Genomic DNA, 18,542 nt, shown 5'->3' on the forward strand with positions numbered 1-18,542 from the left:
TCCTTCCACAGTTTGGCTATTGTGGACAATGCTACTATAAACATCGGGGTGCAGGTGTCCCAGCGTTTCATTGCATCTGTATCTTTCGGGTAAATCCCCAGCAGTGCAATTGCTGGGTCGTAGGGCACATCTATTTTTAACTCTTTGATGAAACTCCACACAGTTTTCCAGAGTGGCTGCACCAGTTCACATTCCCACCAACAATGGAAGACTGTTCCCCTTTCTGCACATCCTCTCCAACATTTCTGGTTTCCTGCCTTGTTAATTTTCCCCATTCTCACTGGGGTGAGGTGGTATCTCATTGTGATTTTGATTTGTCTTTCCCTGATGGCAAGTGATGCAGAGCATTTTCTCATGTGCTTGTTGGCCATGTCTATGTCGTCCTCTGTGAGATTTCTCTTCATCTCTTTTACCCATTTCATGATTGGATTGTTTGTTTCTTTGGTGTTGAGTTTAATAAGTTATCTATAGATCGTGGAAACTAGCCCTTTATCTGATACGTCATTTGCAAATATCTTCTCCCATTCTGTAGGTTGTCTTTTAGTTTTGTTCACTGTATCCTTTGCTGTGCAAAAGCTTCTTATCTTGATGAAGTCCCAATAGTTCACTTTTGCTTTTGTTTCTCTTGCCTTCATGGATGTATCTTGCAAAAAGTTACTGTGGCTGAGTTCATAAAGGGTGTTGCCTGTGTTCCCTCTAGGATTTTGATGGAATCTTCTATCACATTTAGATCTTTCATCCATTTTGGGTTTATCTTTGTGTATGGTGAAAGAGAGTGGTCTAGTTTCATTCTTCTGCATGTGGATGTCCAATTTTCCTAGCACCATTTATTGAAGAGACTGTCTTTTTTTCCAGTAGATAGACTTTCTCCTTTGTCGAATATTAGTTGACCATAAGGTTGAGGGTCCACTTCTGGATTCTCTATTCTGTTCCATTGATCTATGTGTCTGTCTTTGTGCCAGTATCACTGCCTTGATGACCACAGCTTTGTAGTATAACCTGAAATCTGGAATTGTGATGCCCCCAGATATGGTTTTCTTTTTTTAATATTCCCCTGGCTATTCGGGGTCTTTTCTGATTCCACACAAACCTTAAATAGATTGTTCCAATTCTCTGAAGAAAGTCCATGGTATTTTGATAGGAATTGCATTAAACGTGTAAATTGCCCCGCATAACATTGACATTTTCACAATATTAATTCTTCCAATCCATGACCATGGAATATTTTTCCATCTCTTTGTGTCTTCCTCAATTTCTTTCAGAAGTGTTCTGTAGTTTTTAGAGTATACATTCTTTACCTCATTGGTCAGGTTTATTCCTAGGCATCTTATGCTTTTGGGTGCAATTGTAAATGGGATTGGCTCCTTAGTTTCTCTTTCTTCAGTCTCATTGTTAGTGTATAGAAATGCCACTGACTTCTGGGCATTGATTTTGTATCCTGCCACGCTACCAAATTGCTGTATGAGTTCTAGCAACCTTGGGTGGAGTCTTTTAGCTTTTCTATATAGAGTATCATGTCATTGGCAAAGAGAGAGAGTTTCACTTCTTTGCTAATTTGAATGCCTTTTATTTCTTTTTGTTGTCTGATTGCTGAGGCTAGGATTTCTAGTACTATGTTGAATAGCAGTGGGGAGACTACATCTCCAAAGAAACGAGAGCTTTAAATGATACACTGGACCAGATGGATTTCACAGATATCTACAGAACTTTACATCCAAACTCAACTGAATACACATTCTTCTCAAGTGCACATAGAACTTTCTCCAGAATAGACCATATATTGGGTCACAAATCGGGTCTGAACCGATACCAAAAGATTGGGATTGTCCCCTGCATATTCTCAGACCATAATGCCTTGAAATTAGAACTAAATCACAAGAAGTTTGGAAGGACCTCAAACACGTGGAGGTTAAGGACCATCCTGCTAAAAGATGAAAGGGTCAACCAGGAAATTAAGGAAGAATTAAAAAGATTCATGGAAACTAATGAGAATGAAGATACAACCGTTCAAAATCTTTGGGATGCAGCAAAAGCAGTCCTAAGGGGGAAATACATCGCAATAGAAGCATCCATTCAAAAACTGGAAGGACTCAAATACAAAAACTAACCTTACACATAAAGGAGCTAGAGAAAAAACAGCAAATAGATCCTACACCCAAGAGAAGAAGGGAGTTAATAAAGATTCGAGCAGAACTCAACGAAATCGAGACCAGAAGAACTGTGGAACAGATCAACAGAACCAGGAGTTGGTTCTTTGAAAGAATTAATAAGATAGATAAACCATTAGCCAGCCTTATTAAAAAGAAGAGAGAGAAGACGCAAATTAATAAAATCATGAATGAGAAAGGAGAGATCACTACCAACACCAAGGAAATACAAACGATTTTAAAAACATATTATGAACAGCTATATGCCAATAAATTAGGCAATCTAGAAGAAATGGACGCATTCCTGGAAAGCCACAAACTACCAAAACTGGAACAGGAAGAAATAGAAAACCTGAACAGGCCAATAACCAGGGAGGAAATTGAAGCAGTCATCAAAAACCTCCCAAGACACAAGAGTCCAGGGCCAGATGGCTTCCCAGGGGAATTTTATCAAACGTTTAAAGAAGAAACCATACCTATTCTCCTAAAGCTGTTTGGAAAGATAGAAAGAGATGGAGTACTTCCAAATTCGTTCTATGAGGCCAGCATCACCTTAATTCCAAAACCAGACAAAGACCCCACCAAAAAGGAGAATTACAGACCAATATCCCTGATGAACATGGATGCAAAAATTCTCAACAAGATACTAGCCAATAGGATCCAACAACACATTAAGAAAATTATTCACCATGACCAAGTAGGATTTATCCCTGGGACACAAGGCCGGTTCAACACCCATAAAACAATCAATGTGATTCATCATATCAGCAAGAGAAAAACCAAGAACCATATGATCCTCTCATTAGATGCAGAGAAAGCATTTGACAAAATACAGCATCCATTCCTGATCAAAACTCTTCAGAGTGTAGGGATAGAGGGAACATTCCTCGACATCTTAAAAGCCATCTATGAAAAGCCCACAGCAAATATCATTCTCAATGGGGAAACACTAGGAGCCTTTCCCCTAAAATCAGGAACAAGACAGGGATGTCCACTCTCACCACTGCTATTCAACATAGTACTGGAAGTCCTAGCCTCAGCAATCAGACAACAAAAAGACATTAAAGGCATTCAAATTGGCAAAGAAGAAGTCAAACTCTCCCTCTTCGCCGATGACCGGTCTTCTTCCTGATCTCAGGGGAAGGGCTCCCAATGCTTCCCCATTGAGAATGATATTAAGGTGATGCTGGCCTCATAGAACGAGCTTGGAAGTATTCCATCTCTTTCTATCTTCCCGAATGACTTTAGTAGAATAGGTATGGTTTCTTCTTTAAACGTTTGATAGAATTCCCCCTGGGAAGCCATCTGGCCATGGACTTTTGTGTCTTGGGAGGTTTTTGATGACTGCTTCAATTTCCTCCCTGGTTATTGGCCTGTTCAGGTTTTCTATTTCTTCCAGTTCCAGTTTTGGTACTTTGTGATATTCCAGAAATGCTTCCATTTCTTCTAGTTTGCCTAATTTATTGGCAAATAGCTGTTCATAATACGTTTTAAAATCGTTTCTATTTCCTTGGTGTTGGTAGTCATCTCTCCTTTCTCATTCATGATTTTATTAATTTGAGTCTTCTCTCTCTTCTTTTTAATAAGGCTGGCAAAGGGTTTATCTATCTTATTAATTCTTTCAAAGAACCAACTCCTGGTTTTGTTGATCTGTTCCACAATTTTTCTGGTCTCTATTTCATTGAGTTCTGCTCGAATCTGTATTAACTCTCTTCTGCTGCTGGGTGTAGGATCTATGCTGTTCTTTCTGTAGCTCCTTTAGGTGTAAGGTTAGCTTTTGTTTTTAAGTTCTTTCCATTTTTTGGATGGTTGCTCGTTTTGCAATGTATCTCCTCCTTAGGTCTGCTTTTGCTGCATCCCAAAGATTTTGAACGGTTGTGTCTTCATTCTCATTAGTTTCCATGAATCTTTTTAATTCTTCCTTAATTTCCTGATTGACCCTTTCATCTTTTAGGAGGATGGTCCTTAACCTCCATTTGTTTGAAATCCTTCCAAACTTCTTGTGATTTAGTTCTATTTTCAAAGCATTATGGTATGAGAATACGCAGGGGACGATCCCACTCTTTTGGTATCGGTTAAGACCTGATTTGTGACCCAGTATGTGGTCTCTTCTGGAGAAAGTTCCATGTGCACTTGAGAAGAATTTTATTCAGTTGTGTTTGGATATAAAGTTCTGTAGATATCTGTGAAATCCATCTGGTGCAGGTATCATTTAGAGCTCTTGTTTCTTTGGAGATGTTGTGCTTACAAAACCTATCGATTGTAGAAAGCACTAGATTGAAGTCACCAAGTATAAGTGTATTGTTATCTAAGTATGTCTTAACTTTGGTTATTAATTGATTGATATATTTGTCAGGTCCAACATTCGGGGCATATATAGTGATGACTGTTAAGTTCTCTTCTTGGATAGATCCTTTAAGTATGATATAGTGTCCCTCTTCATCTCTCACTACAGTCTTTGGGATAATTTTTTATTTATCTGATATAAGGATGGCTACCACTGCTTCTTTTGAGGACCATTTGAATGGTAAATGGTTCCCCGACCTTTTATTTTTAGGCTGTAGGTGTCCTTACGTCGAAAATGAGTCTCTAGTAGATAGCAAATAGATGGGTCTTGCTTTTTTATCCAGTGAAACCCTGTGCCTTTTGATGGGGTTATTATGCCCATTCACGTTCAGAGTTTCTATTGAAAGACATGAATTTAGTGTCATCATGATACCTATTCAGTCCGTTTTTGTGGATTGTTTCCTTGGACTTCCTCTTTCTTTTACATCATCCCCCTTAATATTTCTTGCAGAGCCAGTTTGGTGGTCATATATTCTTTCAGTTTCTGTCTATCTTGGAAACTCTTTATCTCTCCTTCTATTTTGAATGATAACCTTGCTGGATAAAGGATTCTTGGCTGCATGTTCTTCTCATTTAGGACCCTGAATATATCCTGCCAGCCCTTTCTGGCCTGACAGGTCTCTATGGAGAGGTCTGCTGTTAATCTACTATTTCTCCCCATAAAAGTTAGAGATTTCTTGTCTCCTGCTGCTTTAAGGATCTTCTCTTTATCTTTGGAATTTGGAAGCTTCACTATGAAATGTCGAGGTGTTGAGCGGTTTTTATTTTTGAGGGGGGAATCTATTTCCTGGATCTGAATGCCTGTTTCCCTTTCCAGATTAGGAAAGTTTTCAGCTATGATTTGTTCAAATACATATTCTGGACCTCTGTCCCTTTTGGCACCCTCGGGAACCTCAATTAAATGTAGATTTTTCTTCCTCAGGCTGTCATTTATTTCCCTTAATCTATCCTAATATCTTTTACTTCTTTGTCTCTTTTTTCCTCAGTTTCCCTCTTTACCATCAACTTGTCTTCTATGTCACTCACTCGTTCTTTCACCTCATTAACCCTCGTCGTTAGGACCTCCGGTTTGGATTGCATCTCATTTAATTGATTTTTAATTTCTGCCTGATTAGGTCTAAATTCTGCAGTCATGACGTCTCTTGAGTCCTTTATGCTTTTTTCTAGAGCCAACAGTAGCTTTATATTCGTGCTTCTGAATTGGCTTTGTGACATTGAATTGTAATCCAAATTTTGTAACTCTGTGGGAGAGAGGACTGTTTCTGATTCTTTCTTTTAAGGTGAGTTTTTCCTTCTAGTCCTTTTGCTCAGTGCAGAGTAGAGAAAAACATGTTGTATTGGGAAAAGGAGAAAAGAGAGAAGAGAAAGAAGAAAAGAAAGGAAAAAAAGTGAAAAAAAGAAAAAAAGAAGAAAAGTAATAAGGGGGGCGGAAGCAAACAGAAATCAAAAAATAAAAAACAAGGGGGAGTATCCTTTGATTTTGTATACTGTAAAATCTTCTATTTCCCCTGGAACTTTCCAGTGCTGCTTGGTCAGTAATTTGTTTTTCCCCTGTCCGTCTAGCTGGTCTTTTGGGTGAGGGGCCTGCTGTGCTGTTTCAGGTGTTAGCACTTGGGGGAGCTGCTCAGCCCCCTGCCTGTTGCAGGGCTCTGTGAACGTTGTTTTACCTTCGTATCCTATGAGGACACTGTGAAGCTCAGTGGGGATTGTTTATCCTGGGAGGCACCTGGAGGAAAAACAACAGTAGCAGCAGCCAGATCTCCAGCCCTGGAGTCAGCTCCTGAAGTAACTATGGTGCTCTTAGTCTGCAGGGGCCTGGATGCTCCGGGGGCGGGGCCGCTGATCTGCTCAGCTTGGGGCCGCCCAGAGGCAGGAATGTCCTTGCTGTCCTGTGCCCTCCTGGCTTCTGCCTGTCCCGGGGGGAGCGCTGGATCTTGGGCTGTGTCTCCGGTGCCCGGTGCTCCCGGGCCTGCGCTGTTGGAACTGCTCCCGGACGCGCAGCTCCCTCTGCACAGAGCCTCTGCCGGAGCCGCCCCCGAGCTGCTCCCAGGCCGCGCAGCTCCCTCCGTGTGGAGCCACCACATGAGCCGCCTCCAAGCTGCTCCTGGGTCGAGCTGTGGGGGCGCTGCAGCCCTTTAGGGAGCTCGGCCGCGGGGTGTGGCAGCTCTCCCCAGGGCGCAGGTATTCTGTTAGTGTCCCTGGGAGCTGAGGGCATCCCCGCCCCTCCTGGGTTCCTGCTCCAACTCCCTGCGAGTGCCTTTCCATCTGAGAAGATGGGTGAATTCCCTGCTTCTCCTGGATGGGGCTTTCTTGGGGCTTTCCTGTCCTGGGGGCACTCGCAGCAGCCTTAGCCCGGCTCTTCACGGGGCCCCTACCCCCTTCGATGCCTTTTATTTTTTTCCCCGTCTTCCTACCTTGATAGAAGCATGAACTCTTCCCACTGTAGCATTCCAGCTGTTCTCTCTTTAAATCTGAAGCCGAATTCGTATGTTTTTAAGATGACTTGAAGTTTATCTAGGTAATTTGGGGGGACAGGTGACTTGGGGATCCTATTCTTCCGCCACTTTGCCTCGCCTTTGATAAATTTTATTTTAATCCAAAGACTGGGGATATTCTCTGGCAAAGATGGTGGAGAAGTAGGGGTCCTCAACTCACCTGGCCCCATCAACTTACCTAGATTACTTTCAAACCATCATGAAAACCTATGAATTCGACCTGAGATTTAAAGAGGGAACAGCTGGAACGCTACAGAGAGAAGTTTTTCGCTTCTAACAAGATAGGAAGACGGAAAAAGAAAATAAAACAAAAAAGAATCAAATGGGCGAGGGGCCTTGAGAGGAGCCATGCTAAAGCCAGGCTATGAAAGTCTCCAGGACAGGAAAGGCCAGTCCCGAAGAAACAGGAACTTTAAAAAATCTGCACCAGATTCTTCCCAGACACAAAGGCGCTTAGAAGGGAAATAGAGCAGAATCAGAGGAGGGGCAGTGGAGCCTCCTTTTTCCCAGAGTCAATAATAGAGGAAATGCACCCCGGGGTAATGCATGCAACAGACTGTGGGGCGATCTTGGTAAAGGGCTGGAGTGTGCGCCCAGTGGGGCATCCAGGAGAACCTGATCAGTAAGGCGGGCGGCTTGGATGGAGGGTCTGTGGTCTGCTGCCTACGGGAGCCCCACGCCGGGAGCATGATTCCAGCAGGCCTGGGCCCCAAATCCCACCGCATCAAGCAGACAGAACCCAGGATCTTGCCCTCCAACTGGGACAGGCGGAAGTGGGGAGGGCACAGGACAGCAAGAACTCTCCTGCCGTGGGTGCCCCCAAGATGTGCAGATCAGCACTTCCCACTAGCCTGAGAGCATCTACACCAGGGCAGACTGACAGACTGTGGTAATTACTGCGGGAAGCTGATTACAGGGCTGGAGAGCTGGCTGCCACAAGTGTTGTGTTCATCCTAATTTCACCATGTCTCTGGGAGGGGCGGGGCCACCAGGGTACAGAGGCCTCATGAGGTAAACAGCTACCACTGAGCATGGCACCCTGCAGTGGGTGGGGCAGCTCCCCCAGGTGCCAACTCCTGAGAATCAGCACAGCAGCCCCTACCCCACTAGACAAGCTGGAAGTACAGGAGGAAAGCAAGTTCTTCACTAAGCCACACTGGAAAGCTCCAAGCAAAGTCGAAGGATTTACACTATATAGAACCAGAGGAATCACCTAGGGTGAACTTTACTTAGGTCGTGGTTGATATTCTTGACTCAGCCTGCTCATATAGCCACTCTGCAATGAGCAAAATGACTAAAAGAACTCACCACAAAAGAAAGAATCAGAAACAATACTCTCTCCCACAGAGTTACAGAATTTGGATTACAATTCAATGTCACAAAGCCAATTCAGAAGCACAATTATAAATCTACTGGTGGCTCTAGAAAAAAGGATAAAGCAATCAAGAGATTTCATGACTGCAGAATTTTGATCTAATTGGGCCAAAATTAAAAATCAATTAAATGAGATGCAATCCAAACTGGAGGTCCTAATGAGGAGGGTTAATAAGGTAGAAGAGTAACAGAGAAGTTGATGGCAAACAAGGAAGCTGAGAGAAAAAAAGCAAAACAATTAAAAGACCATGAGGAAAGGTTAAGGGAAATAAATGATAGCCTCAGAAGGAAAAAATCTATGAATAATTGGGGTTCCAGAGAGCGCCAAGAGGGACAGAGGTCCAGAATATGTATTTGAACAAATCATAGCTGAGAACTTCCCTAACTGGGGAAGGGAGACAGGCATTCAGATCCAGGAGATAGACAGGTTCCCCCTAAAATCAATAAAAACCATTCAACACCTCAACATCTAATAGTGAAACTTGCAAATTCCAAAGACAAAGGGAAAATCCTTAAAGCAGCAAGAGACAAGAGATCCCTAACTTATATGGGGAGAAATATTAGATTAACAGCAGACCTCTCTACAGAGACCTGGCAGGCTAGAAAGGGCTGGCAGGATATATTCAAGGTCCTAAATGAGAAGAACATGCAGCCAAGAATAATATATCCAGCAAGGCTTTCATTCAGAATAGAAGGAGACATTACAAGCTTCCAAGAGAGACAGAAACTAAAAGCATATGTGACCACTAAACCAGCTCTGCAAGAAATATTAAAGAGGACCCTGTAAAACAAAGAGGAAGCATAAAGGAATAGGCCACAAAAAGAGAGAATGAGTAGGTATTATGATGACAGTAAATTCATATCCTTCAATAGTAACTCTGAACGTGAATGGGCTAAATGATCCCATCAACAGATGCAAGGTTTCAGACTGGATAAAAAAGGAAGACCCATCTATTTGCTATCTACAAGACACACCTTTTAGGCCTAAGGACACCTCCAGCCTGAAAATGAAAGGTTGGAGTGCCATTTACTGTTCATATGGTCCTCAAATAAATGTCAGATAGCAATCTTATATCAGGTAAATTAGAGTTTATTCCAAAGACTGTAGTAAGAGACAGAGAGGGAGACTACATCATACTTAATGGTCAATACAACAAGAGGCCCTAACAATCATGAATATTTATACCCCAATATGGGAGATGCCAAGTATATCACTCAATTAATTACCAAAGTAAAGACATACATAGATAAAAATACATTAATATTAGGAGACTTCAATATGGTACTTCCTGCAAATGATGGATATTCTAAGCACAACATCTCCAAAGACACAAGAGCTTTAAATGATACACTGGATGAGATGGATTTCACAGATATATACAGATATATACAGAACTTTGCATCTGAACGAAACTGAACACACATTCTTCTCAAGTTCACATGGAACTTTCTCCAGAATAGGCCACATACTGGGTCACAATCAGCACTCAACAGATACCAGAAGCATGGGATTGTTTCCTGCATATTTTCAGACCATAGTACTTTGGAACTGGAAATCAATCATAAGAAGAAATTTGTAAGAAACTCAAACATGTGGAGGTTAAGAAATATCCTGCTAAAAGATGAATGGGTCAACCAGGAAATTAGAGAAAAATTAAAACACTCATGGAAAATAATGAAAATGAAGACACAACCATTCAAAATCTTTGGAATACAGCAAAAGCAGTCCTGAGAGGGATATACATCACAATAGAAGCATCCCTCAAAAAATTGGAAAAAACATAAATATACAAGCTAATCTAACACCTAAAGAAACTAGAGAATGAACACCAAATAAAACCTACACCAAGTAGAAGAGAGTTAATAAAGATTCGACCAGAACTCAATGAAATAGAGACCAGAAGAACTGTGGAACATATCAACAAAACCAGGAGTTGGTTCTTTGAAATAATTAATAAGATAGATAAACCCTTAGCCAGCCTTATTAAAAAGAAGAGAGAGAAGACTCAAATTAATAAAATCATAAATGAAATAGGAGAGGTCAAAATTAATACAAAGGAAACACAAGCGATTTTAAAAACTTCTTATTAGCAGCTATATGCCAATAAATTAAGCAATCTAGAAAAAAATGGACAGATTTCGGGAAATCAACAAACTACCAAAACTGGAACAGTAAAAAATATAAAACGTGAACAGGCCAATAACCTGGAGGAAATTGAAGTGGTCATCAATAATCACCTGAGAAACAAAATTCCAGGGCCAGATGGCTTCCAAGGGGACTTCTATCAAACGATTAAAGAAACAATACCTATTCTACTAAAGCTGTTCTGAAGGATAGAAAGGGATAGAATGCTTTCAAACTTGTTTAATGAGGCTAGCATCACCTTAATTCCAAAACCAGTCAAAGACCCCACCGAATAAGAGAATTATAGACCAATATCCCTGATGAACATAGATACAAAAATTCTCAACAAGATACTAGCCAATAGGATCCAACAGTACATGAAGAAGATTATTCACCATGATGAAGTGTGATTTATCCCCAGGATGCAAGGCTGGTTCAACACTCGTAGAGCAATAACGTAAGAGACCATATCAAAAGGAGAAAAATCAAGAACCATATGATCCTCTCATAGATGCACAGAAAGCATTTGACAAAAGACAGCATCCATTTCTGATCAAATCTCTTCAGAGTGTAGGGATAGAGGGAACATTCCTCAGCATCTTAAAAGCCATCTACAAAAAGCCCACAGCAAATATCATTCTCAATGGGGAAACACTGGGAGCCTTTCCCCTAAGATCAGGAACACGACAGGGATATCCATTCTCACCACTGCTATTCACATAGTACTAGATTTCCTTGCCACAGCAAACAGACAACAATAAAATAAAAGGCATGAAAATTGGCAAAGAAGAACTGAAACTCTGCCTCTTTGCAGATGACAAGATAGTGTACGTAGAAAACCCAAAAGACTCCACCTAAGAGTGCTAGACTGATACAGCAAATATGCAATGTGGCAGGATACAAAATCAACGCCCAGAAATCAGTGGCATTTCTATATATTAACAATGAGACTGAAGAAAGAGAAATTAAGGAGTCAATCCCATTTACAATTGTACCCAATCTTTGGGATACAGCAAAGCATTCCTGAGGGGGAAATACATTGCAATACAAGCATCCATCCAAAAACTGGAAAGAACTCAAATACAAAAGCTAGCCTTGCACCTAAAGGAGCTGGAGAAATAAAGCAAAAAGATCCTACACCCAGCAGAAGAAGAGAGTTAATAAAGTTTTGAGAAGAACTCAATGAAATAGAGACCAGAAGAACTGAAGAACAGATCAACAAAACCAGGATTTGGTTTTTTGAAAGAATTAATAAGATAGACAAACCATTAGCCAGTCTTATTAAAAAGAAGAGACAAAAGACTCAAATTAATAAAATCATGAATGAGAAAGGAGAGATCACTACCAACACCAAGGATATACAAATGATTTTAAAACATATTATGAACAGCTATAGGCCAATAAATTAGGCAATCTAGAAGAAAAGGACGCATTTCTGGAAAGCCACAAACTACCAAAACTGGAACAGGAAGAAATAGAAAACCTGAACAGGCCAATAACCAGGGAGGAATTTGAAGCAGTCATCAAAAACCTCCCAATACACAAAAGTCCAGGGCCAGATGGCTTCCCTGAGGAATTCTATCAAATGTTTAAAGAAACCATACCTATTCTACTAAAGCTGTTTGGAAAGATAAAAAGAGATGGAGTACTTCCAAATTCGTTCTATGAGGCCAGCATCACCTTAATTCCAAAACCAAACAAGGACCCCACCAAAAAGGAGAATTACAGACCAATATCCCTGATGAACATGGATGCAAAAATTCTCAACAAGATACTAGCCAATAGGATCCAACAACACATTAAGAAAATTATTCACCATGACCAAGTAGGATTTATCCCCGGTACACAAGGCTGGTTCAATACTCGTAAAGCAATCAATGTGATTCATCATATCAGCAAGAGACAAACCAAGAACCATATGATCCTCTCATTAGATGCAGAGAAAGCATTTGACAAAATACAGCGTCCATTCCTGATCAAAACTCTTCAGAGTGTAGGGATAGAGGGAACATTCCTCAACATCTGAAAAGCCATCTATGAAAAGCCCACAGCAAATATCATTCTCAATGGGGAAGCACTGGGAGCCTTTCCCCTAAGATCAGGAACAAGACAGGGATGTCCCCTCTCACCACTGCTATTCAACATAGTACTGGAAGTCCTAGCCTCAGCAATCAGACAACAAAAAGACACTAAAGGCATTCAAAGTGGCAAAGAAGAAGTGAAACTCTCCCTCTTCGCCGATGACATGATACTCTACATTGAAAACCCAAAAGCCTCCACCCCAAGATTGCTAGAACTCATACAGCAATTTGGTAGCACTGCAGGATACAAAATCAATGCCCAGAAATCAGTGGCATTTCTATACACTAACAATGAGACTGAAGAAAGAGAACTTAAGGAGTCAATCCCATTTACAAGTGCACCCAAAAGCATAAGATACCTAGGAATAAACCTGACCAAAGAGGTAAAGGATCTATACCCTAAAAACTATAGATCCCTTCTGAAAGAAATTGAGAAGACACAAAGAGATGGAAAAATATTCCATGCTCATGGATTGGCAGAATTTATATTGTGAAAATGTCAATGTCACCCAGGGCAATTTACATGTTTAATGCACTCCCTATCAAAATAGCATGGACTCTCTTCAGAGAGTTAGAACAAGTTATTTTAAGATTTGTGTGGAATCAGAAAAGACCCTGAATAGCCAGGGGAATTTTAAAATAAAAATGTCACGTTCCCTGGAAAAAGAAACTTATTGTCCCAGTTGGGTCAGGGATCTTTCCCTGGAATAAATTCTTATGGCCAATAGGGAAGGTTTATATATCACAGAATCCAAACATAGCCATTACAGTAGAACCTATGGTTTCAAACCAGTTCCAAAGAAGGTAAGTCTTGTTAATTGGGCACCCATTCCATTCATGTGGTACCTGCTAAAATTTAATATTAAGAGAAATGGGATTAAGAAACTATGTTCACCTGCCCCCAGCAAGCCTTTTCCTGTCATAAGAACTTTCTGCCATCAGTGACATGATCGATGGAACTGACAGAGAATTTCTGAATTAGAAGGAGCCCTTGGTCACTATTAATTCAATCTCCTCATTGTACAATGCAGAATATGATGTTGTTGCATACAATCTTTCATGTAGTCAAACAGCAAATAAGTGGTATACAAGAAACTTCCAACCTTTAATACTATATATAGCCCCCCTTTTTTGCCTATGTTTCACAATGCTTAGTACTGTACTAATAGTCTTTTAAACCTTTCATGAGATCATGCTCAGGTATAGGCAGGAACCTAACTAAAGGTATCTGTTATCCATGGCCAGAAGTCCAAAGAATTGGGCCAAGCTGAATAGCTAATAGCCTGCTTATAGCAGGCAGATAGCAGAGGTTGAGACACATGATGGATAAGTCATCAGGGACATGCCAATGTCAGCTTAAGACAAGACTAAAACACAGAAATTTTGCCCTTCTGAGTTTTCTCTTCTTGAGGCTAAAGAGCCCTAGGTCCTTCCAAGTGGGAAAGGGAAATGGCTGCCCCCATGACCTTGTATCAAGATCACAGCTTACAGGATTACTCCTTCTTGCTTTATGTAACAAATGTCCCTAATTTCAGCTGCTTCCCTTTGTCTTTAACCAATTAACATCTGGCAACTGGGTTGTCTGATCCTCCCAATATCATGACTGAGTATAAGTTTAGTTTAGGAAATACAGTGTAGTGTAGTGGGTAAGTGTGTATATCTGGAGCTATACTACTTGGGCTCAAATACCAGCTTTACCATTTCATATGGGTGTGAGTTTTGGCAAGTCACTCTACTCTCTGGGTTTTTGTTTTCTCACCTATAATATAAGGATAATAATGCCTACTTCATACTGAGGTTGTGGGAATCAAATGAATTGATGCATCTTTGGAGGCATGAGAGTGCATATATAAATAATCTGACTTCAAAGTAAGAAACACATCTAGAGGCACAGATTCTATTAATTCAGAGGAACCATGCCTTCAAGAACTATACACCCTAGCACTGACTTGGACAGAACTAAGAACACAACCATCAGCAATCAACCCTAGAAGCCAACCTAAAAGTACACTGCCATTAAGTCACTGCTGCAACTACCATTGGAACTCAGCCCTGAGGCAAGGTATCCAGATGAATGTTCTAAGGGAGAATAGACGAGGCAAATGGTTCAAAACAGGTGTGTCTCCCTTTACTGCCTTCTTTATTTGGTTGGTTGGTTCTTTTTGTATTTTTGTCTGTGTTATTCTTTTTTTAATCAAATTATAGCATACAATGTTTTATTAGTTTCAGGTGTTTGTTGTTTAAAAACAGATAATACTCAGATTCCAGAAGATATTGCCTTCAATCATTCTTTGAGCAAATATTAATTGAGCCTCTACTATATGTCAACCACCGTTCAATATGCTGAGAATATATCAGAGGTCAAAATAGAAGTCCCTGCTCTTAATGAGATTATACACTAGTGGGAGAGTCATCACAGAAACTGTCTTTACTGAACAGATTTAATAGTTAAAAAAATTAGATGTATTTATATGAGAGAAAAAGAGGAGTGAAGGATGGCTCCAAGATTTTTGGCCTGAGCAACCAGGTGTTGCAATTAACTAGAATGGAGAATGGCATTAAATGTGATTTCTGATAAGTCATTGTGGAATTCCAATAATATTTGTGGATGGGACTTCAGGGCCCTTTGATTTCTAGTTGCCTAATTTTGGAGTGAGGCAGTGGTGTTATTGCTGTTTTGCGTGAGTTAGAGGCATGAAACCCATTTCCCCACCCTCTTTCCCCATTCTAGTGTGAAACCTGGAGGCTTACACAGATGAGAGACAGAAGACTGAGCACTTTGGGACAGGCAGAAGGTAGAGGCCCAAGGACAGCAGATATCTGTTATAGGGACATAGGTCCAGAAACTGTGCGGTACCAATGAGGGCGCCGCAGTAACTTTCTTGGTGATTTGACAGTGGCCCGGCTAGCCCAGGCGTTTGGGTGGAACCCACTGTGCACACTTGGGGCAGAAGGGGAAGGGAAACCGCCACTAGCAGCTAACCTCAGCTTCCTAAACTCAGCAGAAGAGTCAGAGGATTGTTGTAAGGCAAGAAGACTGTGATTCTGTGTGCCCGCCAAATAGAGACAAAAACCCAAGATGTGCGATGCAGCTTTAAAGGGGCTGGTGATTGACAGAATGTGTAGCAGTGGATGGGGTGGAGCCGCTGGGTGGGGTCTGGGACGGGCAGTTGGGAGAAACCAAAAGGAAGGAAAAAGAAAACCAATACCCCTGATGTTGCTAATGCCCGGCGGGGGACCTACACAAAAAAGAAACAAAAAGGAGTTTTAGAGCTCACTTCCACTCTTATCCCCGGTCAACTCTCTTGAACCCTTCTGTCTCCTTTTGAGATAATTAAAATCGAGTAAACACCGGCCCTAGTCCGGTGCCCATTCTCTCTAACTCTCCACTGAACTGCATTTGTAGTACCAGGGAGCGAGGACCGCGAGTCCACCAGCTCAACCCGGGCCCCGCCCCATCGGCCCTGGCCCAGGGCTGGGAGCAGAGGATGCCTTCGGAGGTGCAGAATCCTAAAGTAAGTCTTTTATTTTGCCTGCCCACCCCTTCTCCTTTCTTTTGCCACCGTCACTGGGGGTCTCCCGCTATGCTGCAAAGGAGCCATCTTACCAAAGGAGACTTTCAAGGAGGATACAGAAGGTGGAGCAGAGTGGGTTGGGGAAAGGGGTGGGGAGGGGAGGGAGGGAAGGGTGGTGCTTTAGAGCCTATGGAAACTGCCACCCACGGGATAGGTGCTCACAGTTGGACGGCTGCACTGATAGAGCCTTGATTTCCCCTCCTGTTATTAGAGCCTCGACTTACCCCCTCCAGGCATTCTTTCTTCGTGTCACTCTTCAGCATCCCCTTCTGGTTGCTTAAAGCCTCTAGCTGTGAGCTGGGAGGGCTCCATCTTGCCTGACTTCTTAAAGGGACAGTACACTAGTTCAACCGAGGGAAATCTCTGCTGGAAATTCAATTTGGGGAAGGATGACATTGACTCACCATACTGACACTACGTGTTTTGGGGGAATTTGTGTGGTGAGGACAGCTTTTTCTTTCTCATACTAGCCTCCAAAAATGGTTCTAAAGTCCAGTTGATTTGCAGGAGGAGCACCTTGGGCAATGTTGCCAAGTTGCACATTAGTTAACTGCAAAGTCAATTTACTCTAAGGTTTTAGCTGAAGGGGCAAATTCTCTGTTTCCTGAGAGGTGACATGGCTGTGAAGATGGCTTGAAAAAATTTATTCATTCTGCAAATATTTATTCAATGCAAGATTTATTGCCTGTGGTTGTTCCTGCTGCTGAGTGGTGTCTATAATATGTCAAGACCATGTACAATGGTCACTGAATCCTTTAACTGATTGGTGACCAAATTTTCTTTGTAGGATATAGAAATTCATGTTGAATTTGATTCCAACATTTACTAAGTATCTGTCATGTTAAAGATCCAATGGTTCATGTTTATTGTCTTTCCTTTAGTAACATACATCAATATGTCCAAGCCCAAGTAACTGGGAGATATAGCTTGAAAAGAGGAACTCAAGTCAAAACAACATGCAAAGAGAGAGGGGCTGGATGTGTTAATGGAGAAGTTAAAGCTATCTTGGGTGATCTGTCATTACCATGCTCATGTCCAGTCTGGAAGATTTTGTTGAGGAGGAGGACTTCACCAGCTCCCTTCTGCTATTAAATAGAACAATTTGTATGGTGATTTGTTAGAAAGCCTGATACAGACCAGTGATATCTTGCCCATTTTTTCTCTCTCCTGTTTATTTTTAGGGAGAGTAGCAGGACTAGATGGAGCCTGGTTATATCTCAAAGGTCATAGTGATGAAAACGTGTTGTTTGAGCTTTTAGGGTTTGTATTTCATTCTGAAAGTTTCTGTTTGGTCAGGGGAATACCATGGCTCCCAGTGTTCTGCAGTTTACCAGTCCAGCTGCCTCTGGTATTAATTGCAAGGCACAGAACACCTCCCTTCTTTAGTGTGCTAGGTTTCATTGCATCCCCAGTGCTAATTCCCATCAAGGGCATGTGTCAAATTCTAGATTTTCTTTTTTTTTTTTTTTTAAATTCTAGATTTTCTAAGCAACATTTAGCTAAAGCACCTTCTTCTTTGCCCTCTTTCTTCAATTGGTTTTCCAAACCTCAAAACAAGCTTATTTTGAATGGTTGTATTGATTTCACCCGATCCAGATAATGAAGAAAACTTAACTTAGGGTTATTTCTCCCTAAAGTCTCTGGCCAATGGTTACTTAAAACACAGGAAACATGAATTCAGCTGGAACTCTTCTAGTAACTTTCATCAGTGGGAGTACAGTCTTGTCCCACCGCCAAGAGTCACTTGTACATATCATACACACCTAACTCTGCTATCCACACCCTTGCATGGAGGGTAGAGAAGAAACTATGTGTTGATTTCATTGCCAGCTTCCTGCATTTGGTATGCATGAAATATGTTAAGAACTGCTGTTCTTCCATTTTAACATTTGACTGTCACTTTGTGTTAATGTTGGTTTGTTTTCCTTTGGTTGAGTTTCTAGTTGCAGGATATGAGAACTAGGCAGTTCTTAGCTGTCATAAAATATCATTGCTGAAATATTATTCTCTTTCTAGGGTAATGAAAAGTTTGTGAACTCACCAACAAGTACTACAGGAAAACAATAGAAATCCTTCTCCAAGGGCTTCAAGTGTCTTCCTCAGAGCAATTTAAATTGTTTGGTGTCATTTATTCTGCTTCTTGGGATTGTGGAGAATTTTTGTCTATGTGGAGGCAAAAGAGGTTTATGAGAGATAATGGCAGAGGATACTTTGCATGCTCTCTTTTCTCCGTATTTTACTAAGAGTAGTTTTGACCCCCAATTCCCCTTCTGGAATGAATGCATCGATCTGGGGGTGAGGCTAGACTAGAATGCCTTGTCCCATATTTACTTTGGTCTGAGTCCTTCCAGTTGTTGCTTAGCCTTCAAAAGTAGGGAGCTATGATAGACAAGGGTATC

At 41.3% G+C, this 18,542-nt stretch overlaps 1 long non-coding RNA gene across 1 annotated transcript in view; it reads right to left on the reverse strand.

The window, feature by feature from the left end:
* Positions 1-16,466, reverse strand: part of LOC111094790 — a 32,070-nt gene extending 15,604 nt beyond the window's left edge. Inside the window, exon 1 of the long non-coding RNA XR_005386286.1 lies at positions 16,368-16,466. This is a non-coding gene — a long non-coding RNA (uncharacterized LOC111094790). The remainder of the gene's footprint in view (positions 1-16,367) is intronic.
* Positions 16,467-18,542: the final 2,076 nt, after the last annotated feature.

Source organism: Canis lupus, chromosome X (assembly GCF_011100685.1).
Source record: "Canis lupus familiaris isolate Mischka breed German Shepherd chromosome X, alternate assembly UU_Cfam_GSD_1.0, whole genome shotgun sequence".
NCBI classification, from domain to species: Eukaryota; Metazoa; Chordata; class Mammalia; order Carnivora; family Canidae; genus Canis; species Canis lupus.